The 15,651-nt window shown below is 43.1% G+C and overlaps 1 long non-coding RNA gene across 1 annotated transcript in view; it reads right to left on the bottom strand.

The window, feature by feature from the left end:
* Nucleotides 1-14,091, bottom strand: part of LOC137621160 (uncharacterized) — an 89,850-nt gene extending 75,759 nt beyond the window's left edge. The window contains exon 1 of the long non-coding RNA XR_011040140.1: nucleotides 13,975-14,091. This is a non-coding gene — a long non-coding RNA (uncharacterized lncRNA). The remainder of the gene's footprint in view (nucleotides 1-13,974) is intronic.
* Between the last annotated feature and the right edge of the window lie 1,560 nt (nucleotides 14,092-15,651).

Genomic DNA, 15,651 nt, shown 5'->3' with positions numbered 1-15,651 from the left:
CATGAAAGTAGCCAAGAAATGTACTGAATAACCTGGTTTCAGTAAGGGATATAAATATACAACTTAATAGAACGGAGTTCTAATTGGAAGATGTATATAGCCCTTATTGGCAGAAAGATCGCTTGGACGCATATATGTACTTGTCCATTTGCGCTAGCGCATACGTATTCTCTGCCTCCAGGAAACGGTTGCAACGAATCCAGTTGCGGGAATAATGTATGTGCGATGAATCGCAACATTATTGCCGAAAGAATTTTGATCGTTGACTAACTAATATTTTCTTGAATGAGAGCGAACATGTTCTCAAACAAAATATACAGTTACAGGGGCGATCATTTCCTCTTTGGTTTACCCCTCCTCTTTATGTGAGGGGCTAGCCAGTGTTCATTACACAGAAACGGATGTCCGTTTACCTGTGAGCGGGGTTTGAAACGTTCGCAACGTAATGAAAAGATGCCCATACTGTTGCTATCGTTCATTAACGTCAGCAAACAATGTTCCTTCGCGACTAATTGTTCGAAACTATAACCCTGTAAGGATAGAATAAAAAATCTCGGAAGCCTATCGTGTAAAAGGGCAAGATGTTATACCCAGGGTACAATGACGGGGGAGGCCGCCTCCTTCAAATGGTAGAACAGAGTTTAAGACAATAACCTCGCGGTTTTGTCTTGGCTAGAGTGCATGCTTCGGGAAGGCTTACGGCCTTCATGAAGTTTTAACACTCATTGAAGTATTGTAAAAACTTCTCAGGAACGAGTCTCCCAAAAAAGGGTGGAGTCTCGTATGTGAGGGTTTGCTTCAAGACCACTACACGTAATTGCCATCGACCGCTTACCCAAAGGGGTTGCCATCAAACGCTTTCTCGCTAGTGAGAAAACTACCATCTAAATCAGGCAAGGCCTGCCAGGGGAAATGAACTGGAATGTAAAGAATTTTTCATTCCCCGCTCATTTCAGTCTGCTAACCAAACCACTTGAAGTGGGAAGATGATGGTGGTTCGTTCGAAAACGAAAGGACCAGTGCTGGCGAAACCAGACTAGCTGATATAGTAATCAGCTGGGAGTGTGGAGTGACGTATCAAGTCACACCTTTGGAAGACCCATCCCGTAGGGGGGGGGGTCGACCATAGAGTTTTCAGAAAACTCTGGATAGCAGAAACAGAGAGATTCGGATGAGAACCTAGGGGTTCAGAATCTAATTGTGAATTCCTTTCTCACGACCTTAAAGGATGTTGTGCCGAGAACCCGCAGGAACTGATTCCTGATGGAATTTTCAGGAATCGTGTTACGTGCCCAGGACCCAAAGGAACTGTGTCATAGTTACCTGTAGCGATTCGTAAACCCTTAGGCAGCAGGCATCCCTCTGTCATCAGAGTAAAACTTAATGACAATGGGCGCGCGAGAACAATTCACGGGACGAGAGTTCGAAAACTCTGCCATGAGAGTAAAACTCTCGTGTACTAATGAACACTTCGCAACGAGTCTGAAAAACTCTGACATAAAGAGTTGTTCACGCACTTCAACTGATTGCGTGCGCCTCGTTGTACGTGTGTGCGCGCCATTATGGTTGTGTGCTCCAATCCGATCGTGTGCGCCCGCCAATATGGTCGTGAGTGCGCACCAATATGGTCGTGCGCGCCACATCGGTCGTGAGCGCCAACTTGGTCATGCGCGCCAACTTGGTCGTGCGCCCCAATTTGCGAGCAAGAGCTCTCAGTGTGGCGAGAGTACTCACTACTACGTTCACCCGAAGGTTCCCGATAACCTGTATTGTGTGAGCGCGAACGGTCAACACAACGAGAGCCCGCAAACTCTGTCATATAAGTATGGCTATGGTTACGAGAACCCAAAGGTTCAGCATGAACTGCGTTGTGAGACCCCGAAGGGTCAGCGCAAACGAGAAACTCAAGTTTCCCTGTCACTAAACACCGAAGTGTTGGAGTGACTAAAGTTACGAGAGGTCAAGGGTTCTGTGTAACTAATGTTACGAGACCCCAAAGGATCAGAGTAACGGGAAACCGAAGTTTCCCAATCACAAAACACCTTAGTGTCAGTGACTAAAGTTACGTGAGCCCAAGGGTTCAACGTAACAAATGTTACGAGACCCCAACTCGTCAGCATAACGAGAAACCGAAGTTACCCTGTCACTAAACAAGTGTCAGTGACTAAAGTTAAGAGAGCCCTAAGGTTCAACGTAACTAATGTTACGAGGCCCCGAAGGGTCAGCGTAACGAGAAACCGCAGTTTCCCTGTCACAACACACCGAAGTGTTGGTGACTAAAGTTACGAGAGCCCAAGGGTTCAGCGTAACTAATGTTACGAGACCACGAAGGAACAGTGCAACTAGAAACCATAGTTTCCCTGTCACAACACACCGGAGTGTTAGTAGTGACTACAGTTACGAGAGCCCAAGGGTTCTACACAACTAATGTTACGAGACCCCGAAGGACCAGCGTAACGAGGAACCGAGGTTCCTCTGTCACGAGAGCCCGAAAGGTCAGCGTGATTGATGGCACAAGTTACCGAAGGTTCAACATTACCATCGTTACAAAAGCCCGAAGGACTCCTACTGTCCTGAGAACCCGCAGGATCAACATGAGGAGAGCCCGAAGGACTCCTACTGTCCTGAGAACCCGCGGGATCAACATGAGGAGAGCCCGAAGGACTCCTACTGTCCTGAGAACCCACAGGATCAACATGAGGAGAGCCCGAAGGCTCAACGATCACGCCAGCCCTAAGGGTGATCGAATGAGACCTCAAGGGATCAAGGAGAACCAGCAGGTTCAAGTTAATACCTCCGCATAAGAGGTTTGTTCTCCCGAAGGAGAATGTCGCTTAAGAGAAGGCTCTCGCTCCGCGCCTGAAGGAGAACCATAAGCGTAACGGGGGACCGCCTTAGCCCAGAGGCAGTCTTCTCTCGAGGATGAGACTTGTTCCCCCGAAGGGATAACCTGCTTCGGAGAAAGCTCTGCCACCACCCCTGGTGGATCAGCCAGCTCCTACAAGTTATTTCTCGCAAACGAGAGGGAAGTTCTCCCGAAGGAGATCGCCTAAGACAAGTTTTCTCCCAGCTCTATGGGAATAAAGCGTACGCATAAAATATCTCTCTCGCGAACGAGGGAGAAGTCCTCCCGAAGGAGGACATCGCCAAAGACAAGCTTTCTCCCAGCTCTATGGGAAGAAAGCGTAGGCGTAAGAAACTCTCGCGAACGAGAGAGAGGTCCTCCCGAAGCAGGACATCGCCTGAGGCAAGCTTTCTCCCAGCTCTATGGGAAAAAAGCGTAGGCATAAAAATCTCTCTCGCGAACGAGAGAGAAGTCCTCCCGCAAGAGGAAATAGCCTAAGTAAAGCTTTCTCCCAGCCCAACGGGAAAAAGCATAGGCGTAAACAAAAATCACTCTCTCTCTCTCTCTCTCTCTCTCTCTCTCTTTCTTTCTCTCTCGCGAGAGAGAGAGAAGTTCCCCTCGAAGGAGGAACATCAAGTTGACGGTTGACAGCAAATGCTACCTCGTAATGAGGGCAGCTCATGATCTACCGCATGTAGCGCAAGATAACGAACAGGGCGGCCGTAGCAGTCGGCCTTGTGTTCTACGTCACTGTTACCTGTGGAAAAAAGAGGAGGTTGTTATCAATTTCAATTCATGCTCCGTTGCACAAAATACACTATTCGGGGAATAAGTCACCTTCCTTGTAAGATAATTCCTCGAAAGGGAGCAGAAATGTTACACACTTTAATTCTTAATGAAACAAACACACAGCAGTGTTGAGAACCTGCCAACCATCAGTCACAGGGTAGGGCGGCAATGACAACACCCTTACGGCGGAGGCAGTTGGATACGTTGTCAACAGCAATCAAAGTTACACGTATATTTCCATTTATACATATATACACTCATATATATGAAAGATAAATGAAAACACACAAGAAAAATAATAAATAAATAAAAAACATCAAGGCAAGTCTTTGAGGGAGAGAAGGGCAGAATGTCCGTCCTCTACCGAGCCATAAAGTAAAGTGATTATTTAGCCGAGAGGTGTGAGTGAGCGGGGTAGCCAGTCTACCCCACCCCCCACCCGCTAACTATCGGATGAGGTAGTTATCCCTCACTAAAACTATCATGGCTCGTCTTTCAGCTGCGCTGAAAGTATACCCTATTATAAATAGCCAAGGTTTGTATCTGTGTCGGAACAAATAATGTTTTTAGGTGTTTTTTTCAGAGGGTGGGAACGGATTAATTTTTTTTAGTAATTTTATACGGGAAAATTTAATCTAAGATACGAGCAAATTGACACACGAGCTTGGTCCCGGAACGCATTAAACTCGTATCTCAAGGTATTACTGTAATAGGCATGATATGTCCAAGAATAAGGCTTGCATGAGCACATCTGATAAGTGAGGTTCGGTGAAATGAAACCTGGCAATCAGAAACCTGGCGAGATGATGAAGAGGGCCTCACACCCATGACACGAGAGAGAGAGAGAGAGAGAGAGAGAGAGAGAGAGAGAGAGAGAGAGAGGACGGTAAGTCCTTCTTGGAAGAGAGAGAGATCATCACGCACTTCACAGGTGTTATCCTGGTCACAACGGCGCCTTTGCAGATCGCAAATAACGAATGAGGGTCGGTTTCAATTGCAGAAATGAAGGTCCTGCATGCACGACCTTCTGGCCCTGAAAAAGTTCGCACGAGGACACAGAAGGCACACACTCACCGGAAAAAAGAAAGATCTGCAAGGCAATGGCCGATTCTCTGATAGGACGGGGACACTTCTCACTGGTGCGTGAACCAACCCCTGAAGGTAGACGGAACACATGCCCATGTTGAATGGGAAGCTTTATATCTCCTAGAAGTTGGGGGTCTAATCCCCTTGAAGAGCTTCAACTTTGCCCCAGCTTTCAGCGTACCCAGATTGCTAAGGGGCCGGATATACTAACTCAAAAGACTCAGCATTGAGCAAGAAGCATCCAACCTGTATTGCTCCTTCCTCCTGAACCTTCCCCCTTTCGGGGAAAGCCCTAGACTGTGTCCTGAGAGCAGTCGAAGAGGGAAAACCCTGCCCAATCCTAGAGAAATATAAACCATTACCTCTAGCTATGCACATCTGCGAGGAGAAGTGGAAAGTGGTACATCTAACCTTCTCCGCCTCGAGGTTGGATCCGGAGATAGCAGGCTAGCAGTTTAATGAGAACCTTCCGAAGTTGCCAAACCATCCTTTGAGAAGGGAACAGGAGATGAAAGATAGTCTTACCACATCCTTGTCTCATCAGAACTGCTTAGAAATGTGTGCAGAACTTTAATAACGCCCCAGAAAACTGATTTCATCATGTATCTGGGGCCTAGACACTTTCCCACAGGAAGTGGTCCAAGAAGTCATTACCAAAGCCACCACAGAGAGTAGGAACCTGCTCCAAAAGTGGGGCATGTCCTCAAAAGAGGAAATCATCATTAGAACTTCACAATTTCTGACCGTGACCATGACCACAGTGCCTCAAATGGTAGTCCAGGTGTAAACCACCCTCCAGAAGGTCTCTCATCAGCTGGTGGCTAGTTACCTGTATTTAATCCAGGCTTTGAAAGGCACTCTACCACTTTTCGGTCAGGTAAGGGCCCCAAAAGAGGATCCTCCGGAAATCCCTAAAGGGTGGAGGACGTGGTCACGGAAACATATCCTCAGGAACCTCTAACAATGAGAGGTTCCAGGTCCACAGCCAAATTACGAATGGACTTGGTTGGAAATCGAACAAAATCCACCTTTCTAAAAATTCTTCCAACACTTCCCCCTCATTGGAAGAATATACCTCAAAACTCTTGATCAAGAAGGTAATGAGGAAAGCGAAGTCCATCTAAATTCAGGAAGGCTGTTTTGCGTCCCCAAGAAAGACTCTGACAAACCCAGAGTCATTCTAGACTTGTCTTCACTCAACAAGTTCATCGAGATCAACAAGTTCCGGAAGCTAGGTATTCGCAATGCTAACGGACACAATCATCCAGTACCTACGCTCCGAAGGAGTACAGGTATTAGCATAACTGGTCGATTGGCGGGTACGGGCAGCATCCATGGCTACTTGTCTGCAAGCGGCCGGAAGGGTGATCCAGTTCCTGGAACACGTCTCAAGATCAATCGCTAGAAGTCTCGCCTTTCTCCAGCTTACAAGTTTCAATGGATAGATATCCATGGGAACATGCAGTCACACCACCTCTCCATTCTATTGAAGAAGAGGAAAGAAATAGCGGCATCTGTCAAGAGACTAATCCAACACAAGAGGATTTCAAAATGCCAACAGGAAAGAGCACTGGGCTCTCTCCGGTTCGCAGTAGTGACAGACCCAATGCTAGAAGCAAAGCCAAAGGATGCGCCAGGAACCTGGAGAAGATATGCATCAAACGCTCGAAGAGATCAACAATGTTGACACCGACCCGATTGCGCACTCCATTGAGGCAGTGGTCAACGAATAAGAGCCTAGCACAGACAATTTTCTTGCAACCACCACAAACATCAGTGGTGATATGCATCAACATCTTGGAGGCTATGACAGTCCTCCTGATGTTGAGGAGACTATCCGCTAGCAGAACAATCCACATCAGATTGACTCTCAACAACGAGGTGATAGTAATATGTCTAATCAACAAGGCTTGAGTTCATCTCCCATCAACTACGGGATGTTAGCCATCTTCCACCTGGCAAGGAAGAGAAGATGGCATTTATCAAGCAGTTCACCTTCAAAGGTTCCGCGATGTGACGGCGGAAAGCCGATAGAGACAGAATGGTCTCTAGACACAGACTCATTCTCCTTTATTTTCGATAAAGTCCCGGAACTGCAGATCGACCTCTTCACAACGAGCGACAACAAGAAACTACCTCGTTATGTAGCCCCTTACGAGAACCTTAAGCGGAAGCAATAAACGTCATGTCTCTCGACTGGAATGGATGGAATCGAACTTATCTGTTTCCACCAACCATCTCCTGCTAAAAGTCCCCTGTCGTACCCAGTTTTATCCAAACTGGTGCAGAAGTCGGCTGTTACATTTCATCCTCGAGAACCAACAACCTGCACCTCATGATTTTTTTGCCCTAACAGCGAACAAAAGGTTGGGATCCTAAAGAATGTGGCCGACTACATTGTAGAGTACAAGTATAGTCCGACCAGGAGACAATGTGGATTGTCTTGGAAGAAAGGGGTAACCCTCGCGTAAACAAAGGGACCAACAGAAATTTTAACAGGTTTCTGTCTCCCTTTCTTCTTTCACCTACTTGGACGAGGCCTGACTTCCACCACGATAACCACGTGTAAGTCGGCCCTGTCTAGACCTCTTCTATATGCCTTTGAGATGAACCTCATAAGCGAACCCCTTTTAAGGTACCAAAGCATGCACTAGACCCAAGCTGACAACCGCTCCAAAGCCCATTACATGGGCGTTGGTCAAGTCTTGCACTATGCTTCAAACCTGAAAAATGAGGATTGTACTCAATAAGAACTAACACGGAAATTCAATTTTCTGTTCGCAATAGCCTTAGGGGCTAGAGTTAGTGAAATATTGGCCAATCAGGGATGAAGGCCATATTCAGTTCACAGAAGAGGGAGAACTGAATCCTTTCCCCGATCCTACTTTCTCGCCAAAACCGAATTGCCCACCAAATGGTGGGGTCCTTGGAGAATCTGCCCACTGAAGGAAGATGTCTCCCTATGCCCATTAGGGTGTCCTAAGGTCTATCTTTGTAGAACTTCAGATTTCAAGGAAGGACAGCTCTTCCGAGGCGACACCTCAGGATCAAAATCTATCCCTAAATTAACCGAGAGCAATGCTCACCTACTTATTCACAGAGCGGATCCTGACAGCTCACCCGCAGTTCATGATCCTAAGAAAATTGCTTCTACGGAACTTCTTCCAATACTATACGAAGCAAGTACATAAATAAGACATGTTGTGGTGGCAGCGGGTAGTTTTAGAAACCTGTCGTCTAAGCCTGCGATGAACAGACTGCTTTGGGACTTTCCAGTGCATCGGGTGCATGGGTACATTTACCCTCAAGTGCAAATCACAATGATGATTAACACACTGTTCCATATAGGTGCATATCTGACCGATAACACCAGTGCCGAGTGAACTTTGCGTCACAGCGTTCAGGCATTTCCAAAATCTGTACAAATCAGGCAGATTTGGTTTCACATCTCCATTGAGTGGCATCATTTCGATGAAATTACAAATTTTCCCCAAAAGGAGAAAATATGGACCCTGATATGTTTTCAATGCCGGATCAGATTCATATCTGATTGTAACTACAATTGATAATCTAGTTACAAGGTAAAATACTTAACGTATTTGCGTCTTATTGCTGCTATCTAGGTTACAGACGGATAAAGTTTAGTAGAGTTTTAATTAAACCCTAGAAGGGCCCAACTTGAAATCAGAGTACTGTACTGATTTCCAAGGGATAAAAGGTAATCTCTGAAATTTTACCGTCCGTCCCTATGGAGATACAAACTTTGAATCCTTATAGTCGAAGTTGACACTTTCCCTACAGGGGGCAGGAAGCCCCAAGCTAGTTCCAAGCTTAGTGGACATGACAACGTTATTGGTCTAGGAGACCATATAAGGAACTCATTCAAAGTAAAGGCACTTATACAAATCCACAGATATAGTATTTTCAAGTAATTTTCTGGTATACCTCCATCAGGACGACATGACTGAGCCAGAAAAACGGATTTTGAGCAAAGCGAAAAATCTATTTTTGGGTGATATATATGTCGTCCTGATGGACCCTCCCTTCTTTCGAAAAGGAGTATACAACTGTAACGAAAGACCCCACCCGAAACTACTCTATCTGCAGCTATCAATGCTTAAATGCAACAAGGAGTAGTTACGCCATACTAGTACAGGGAGGGGATCCACCGGGTAACCTTGATAGCGGCTCCCCTTCAAACTCGCCACCCTTCCCCCTCAAGGCGAAAACTCTATTCGGAGTGAAGATTGCTATGTGTCGTATCAAGAAATACGTCCCGATATTATGCGATATCCTTAAAAGTTATATTAAGGATACTCGCAACAGTAGTTAGAATTCTGGAGACCTGTGGTCAATTCTCTGGGCGTATCACTAGCCAAATATCCCTTAGAAAGTTACCTAAAGGAACCTTCCATCAGGATGACATGGCGATATCACCCAAAAGTAGATTTTTAGCTTTGCTCAAAATCCGTTTTAGTTCCGTCGCAGATAAATAGTTAATAAGATATACCCTAATATATCCTACAGTAATGGGGGCCACCCAGTTTGAACCGGGAGTTTTGAGTAGGGAAAATTTACTGGGAAATCAATAAATAATGGTAGGCTAAAACTAACCTTTTCTTCTCTATACTTTATTCTCGAATGCATAAATCAACAAAAAAACTTGCACAAATAGAGGGATCCTCTTCCTGAGAAATATTTCACGCTTATGTTTACTTCTTGCAAGTCGGAAGTTCCCGCTCTCGTTTGTGCAGTTTCTTGCGCAATTACAAGTTTATACTTCCTGCGCACGAGCCCTCCTACTGGTTGCACGGTTACGAGTTTATACTTCCTCCGCACAAGCCCGCCTCCTTGTTGCTCCATTAGAAGTTTATACTTCCTGCGGACATACGTCATTCCCCTACCATACGACAAAGTTTACCATATTTAAGGATGTATGTAAGCTGGAGTGACATAGGCAGTTCTGTGACACACCTAGTTTTCTGCGACAACGCTTCACTTCCCTTGCAGCTCTGTCACATGTCAGGTGTGTGTTATGGAGCCCAACATAACAGTGTAAGGGCTGCTGCTTTTGACTTTTTCGATGGTATAGCCAAGTTTCACGGCACTCCTGGTGAAGTGAATTTGTTAAAAGCTCATTGTGTTAGCTTTCAAAGTTTATACAGTAGTGTCACAAGGGTGATTCTGACTTGGCTTTCAGGGGAGACCAGAACATTTTCTACAGCTAACACTTCTGTAAAGATTGCCAAAACAAAAGACACACAGGTGTCAATCATAAGGTAAGGAATTATTGGTAATGTTTTACTGTATTAAAGATTCTCATTTCGAACAGAAAATACATGTTTTCTTGAAGGAAATGACGTGAATTAATCGAATTTGACCATTTCAACTGCAAACAAACAGAACAACCAGTTCGAATAACTTTTAAGTATCCGAACTGCTTGTTGTTGTTGCGGATGAAATGAAGATGAAAACCGGTTAAATCACAATACGGTAAATGTGTAGGAGAGCTCCGCGGAAGATCTTGAAGAATTTAAACACCTACAATTCACTATTATATCATATAGAACGCTTATATAATAGTCAATATATGAGCAGCTTCTATTTAACGAAGATATTCGTGTGTATAGTTATGTTTCACTTGGAATTTTTCTAAGTGTTTGTTTTTGTTTACTGTGTGATGTCTTGGCTAAAATGAGCTGTTTCACCGCCTTACTGCGTATGGCAAACTAGTTCTCAATGCTATGCTAACCAATAACAGGTGTTTTCTTGACGTCACACTGTTTGAAAACCAATCATGGCGGTTTTTACAAATCTAGCCAATGCTGACACTTATTACTTCACTTATCCCTGCTATTTTTCCACCAGTTACCACAGTTTACGTGAAGTTCCGCGGAGGAATATTTTTGCACGTCGCGGATCTCCCTTCAAACTGAAAAGCTCATTTTGCCGTGAAGTATGGAGCAATTAGCAGGACCTTCATCCCGTTCTGACTGTGTCACTTGTGACAATTGCTTTATTTCTTATGGGGATTTTTGTGTACATTATTCAGGGAAAGTTGATTTGCTAATTGCATTTGCTCAATGTCATGGTTTGATTTTGGCAGAGAAAAAGTGCCCTAATTGTGAAAATGTGTGCCGTTTAGATTACAACAAATTAGCATTCCGGTGTGATCGTAGTGTGGTTACTCGTGGGAAAAGGAAGAGGAGGTGCAATTTTTTCGTGTCTTGTTTCAAAGGTAAGTTAGATATTGAGACTAATTTGAAGTTTGTGTTCCTTTTTTTGCAAAAGGCGTTTTCATTTGAATTTGTTTCGTTTGAACTGAAACTCAATGTGGCCTTAAGGGGGGGGTCGCAGGGGGGGCGGAGCCCCCCCCCCCCCCCCCCCCCCCCCCCCGGTAGGCCTAGGTAGGGGTACAGGGCCCCATAGGCTAGGTTAGGTGGGTGTCTTAGGTTCGGTGGTGCCCTGAAAATTACTGTGGCCTTAAGGGGGGGGGGGGGGGGGGGTCGCAGGGGGGGCGGAGCCCCCCCGGTAGGCCTAGGTAGGGGTACATGGCCCCCAGGGTAGGGTAGGTGGTTGTATTAGGTTCGGTAGTGCCCCGAAAAATCACTTTTCTCCTCCTCCCCCCACCCAAAAACCCCGCTTCCCACTGGGGTCCCCCATAATTGTAGTAGTAGGTTTATGCTTACATTTTCTGTGTAAGAGTTAGGTGGTTGTAGGAGGATTATCTCACAGTTTCAAGGTAACTGTAGCTCTAATTTACTGTTTTCTTTCGTTTTCTACTTTTAGAAACTTTTAAATCGAGCGCGGAGCTCTCCTACACATTTACCCCACAATACTTTCTACAGGAAAACATATTTTCTGTTAAAATGATTAAATATAATGGCTCTTGTTCAAATTCTGTCCTCACTTCACTTATCAAGAACATATGTACTGTGCACGCTAACATTAGCAATGATACGCTGACATTGCTAACGTTAGCAACGCTATGCTAATTATATACCCTTTACACCATACATAAATGGGTACAGAACCTACCAAACCCACCTAACCTAACCTAGTAGTTCCTAGGTCACAAACCCTAGCCAGGGGCATGCCCCGGACCCCCCTACCCAGGTCACAACCCCTATCCAAGGTTCTACCTGCAAATATATAAAATTAAAGAAATTAATGACTTTCTTTTATGACCGCAACGACGAAACTTGTTGGTCACCGGGGTGTTGTGACTGTGACGTCTTAACTTCTGTATATTTACATCCCCGTTTCTTCTTTGTCTTAGCTTGGTACTGCATTTGGGACACTGTAAACGTTGGGCTATGTCATTATGAGATTTAAGAAAATTATCACCATTGGAATTCACCGAAATGCTTTCAAGTATGGATTACTGCAGTCGTTAGAAGTTTCTATAACTTCCATTGTAAAATACACAAAAAGACGTCACTTGAACTAACAAGAGACCTGACTTGGACAAAGCTTTCCACGGAAAAGGGTTTGTTCGAAGGTGGGGGTTGGGAAATATTAACCCCCCTGTGCAAACTTCCCATACGTATGGGTTCGTGATTGGTTAATGGAAAAGCAAAGGAGTCTAGAGAGTAAATATGAATGAACCAGAATGGGAAACTTGTCCAGAGCAAGTATTTGTGTGAAATCTGGGCGTGACAAGGTAATAACAAAATGTATAAAAGTAATATAACAAGATAAAATGGAGTGTATGATAAATAATATTTAATGGGGATATAAAATGAGGTGATTTTAAAAGATATCAGATAATAAAACAAGTAATTCTTGGGTCAAACGTAATATGTATACGAAGGTATTACATAAAAGGAATGGTATAGTTGTACTGAATCAAGTCAAATACTTGATCCTATCGAATATTTAAATGTGGCGGCTAGAGAAGAAGTGATCCTATTAGTGGAGGAGGAGTTTATGCGCAGGTGGAAGGAGTTTATGCGCAGAAGGTTGAAACCTGCTATGTACAAACAAACGAACGGGAGCGACTATAACTGAACCGTAGATTGACAAAAAATAAATGAAAAACACTGCTAATGTTAGCATGTTACGCTAACATTGCTAATGTTAGCTTACGCAGCTCAATATTACCGTATTTTTTCATCGGTTTATTATACATCCAAGAAGGTAATGTATAGATAAGAAAAGGTTTATTTTACCATTATATACTGTTTCCCCAGTATGTTTTCCCCACCAAAAACCCTGAGTTCCTACTGGGGGTCCCCCATTATCATTGGATAGAGATATATATATTATAGATCTGAAACTATTCATTTGCGATGGGAACGGGTGTCATTTTCGAAGAGAGGAATTTTTCTGTAGAAAAAAGTAGTTTTTTCCTAGGTTACATTGCCTTGTAATACAGTACAATAATTTTGAATTATTGGCGATTTACTTCATCATATTGCGATTTACATTTAGTTTGTGATGTGGGAAGGGGGGGTCCGGGGGGCTTGCCCCTGGCTGGGTCTGTGACCGGGGAAGGGGAGTCAGGGAGACTTGCCCAACGGCTAGGTCTGTGAACTGGAAAAATTTGCGACTTGGAACGGTTTGTGACCTGGGAAGATGGGGTCCGGAGGGCAAGGCCCCTGGCTAGGACTGTGACCTGGGAACTACTAGGTTAGGTTAGTCAAGTTTGTTATCTTCTGTGCCCTTTAACAAATTTTGTAAGTGTTGATCACGTTTTGTCCTGTTTCCGACCACCCAAAATACCAGGTTCCCACCTGTGTCCGTCGGGAATGCGGGGAGTGGGGGGGGGGTCCTTAATCGTAGAACAGCTTATTTACTGTGGAAATAAAGGTTAAATTTGTTGAAGTTTTTTTTTTTCCCTTTAAAGATGTCTCGTTTTTTCTATAAATTTATCAGTCTATGATTACCCAAGTTTGTTACATGCCCCTTAATCAAAAAAAAAAGCCAAATTAGCTTAGCATGTTCATTTCCTATTGCAAATACAAGTTTTGCAAGAAATTAAGGTAAATTATATATCATTAACCACCTACTAAAACTAATCAGCATTACAAATTTGACTTGGCCTTGACAAACAAAAAGATTTAGACATAAAAAGGGGTTATGCTCTCGGTAAAATGCCTTGGCCTGACCCATAACAGCCGGCTCCAAATGGTGTAGGTCTATCAATATTACCACATACTTTTTTTTTTTTTTTTTGTAAACGACTAATTATAATTTAAGTGCTTTGCATATCAGCGGCCATCACCTACCATGTGCATAAAAAAGTGAATTACCTTTCCATTGTCTAGTCGGTTTTTCTTCATAACATCTACGGAAGAACTCATCAGTCAATCAGTCATCACTCATCACAAATGTCAGACGTCAGTATGTCTGTCACAGTCTGCGGAACAATACATTTGGCAGGATGCCGCAGGAATATTGAAATGTTATTTTTTTCTTCATAAACCATTATTTAATAATATCTTTATTTTGAATACGATTGTATACATATAAAACGTGAGAAACTATACTAAATTTCTTATTAATCGGCTGGTTTTAGGATAAGAGGGAGGAAATACCAGGAACTACTTTTCTGACTTTTTTTCCAAGACTTTTTCGCTAGGATGTCTATGACATTTTCAAAACTTTATACTAGCTGACATATGCATGTACACCACATAAATAAATACACATTCATGATTCGTGTGTCATACACACGCAGATCACACACATTATATATATATATATATATATATATATATATATATATATATATATATATATATATATATATATATATATATATATATATATATATATATATATATATACTTTTGCAAGTTTATTGAAGGTAGGCTAAAAATGCTGCAAATAATCATCAACATCTACGTTAAACAATAGTAATCCATTTCCTATTTCTTCTACAATATACCCTAGAAAATATAGTGGCAATCCACGCTGATCCAGGAAAATTGTATAACTCTCTCTCTCTCTCTCTCTCTCTCTCTCTCTCTCTCTCTCCTCTCTCTCTCTCTCTCTCTCTCTCTCTCTCTCTCTCTCTCTCTCTTGCTTGGTGCGGTGATGACCAGTTTACAGGGAGTACAGTGTACAGGCAAGTGGTCAGCGTTAGAAAAGCACCAAGGTGTGGTTAATCAATTGGTTAAAAAGAATTAACGTAGAGATGAAGCAATTGAAAAGATCTTACCCTATAGTAAGTGAGAGGGAAGAACTGCTTAATAATGTTTCAGCTTGTGAGCCGTATGAAGGAAATGTGGACCAGAGCTGAAAAAGAATTCATGCTCGCACATTCCATTAGTTTTGTCTTTTTCTCTTAACTTATCCTGAAAATTAAAGTGGTTAATTTTATATGTGAACTAGAAAGAAGAAGCCTATAAGCTTCGGGAAGGGGAGTTCATTAATCCTAGAGCCAATAAGTTTTTAGTTCTTTTATCTGACCTACAAAACTAAGTGGAGTTAGTCCTACTCATCGAAAAGTACATAAATTCGGACTATATGACACATATGGTAGTGTGAAGGAAAATAGATAAACTTAACATTTGTGTGATTGCTCATTCAGTTGGACAAGAAACAGTATACCTATACCAACCTAATTTTAATGTGATGAGCATAAGCTTTGTTCAGTCAGTTAGTAACTGCTAACAACCGGGAAAGATATTTTTGTCATGGAATAATCATTAATTAAAAGACCAGAAGCAGACAGTGTCATTTGTTGTTTTAATAATCACTCCACAAACAATACTAGATGTATGGACGACCTCACAAATTATTCTCATGTTCTTCATTTGGGGCACCAATAGGTAATAGGCAGAGTAAAGAAACGCCTGCTAGTCTGTTATGGGAGGACCAAATGAGAGAAAATCACATACTCAAAGTTAATAGATTAGATATAGAACCTGGGATTACGTTGTTGAGAAAATATTTTACTTTAGAGAAATATAAGTACAGCTGGA

Source organism: Palaemon carinicauda, chromosome 27 (genome assembly GCF_036898095.1).
Source record: "Palaemon carinicauda isolate YSFRI2023 chromosome 27, ASM3689809v2, whole genome shotgun sequence".
In the NCBI taxonomy this organism is placed as follows: Eukaryota; Metazoa; Arthropoda; class Malacostraca; order Decapoda; family Palaemonidae; genus Palaemon; species Palaemon carinicauda.
The sequence above is the reverse complement of the archived record's forward strand: the minus strand, read 5'-3'. Positions and strand labels throughout refer to the sequence as shown.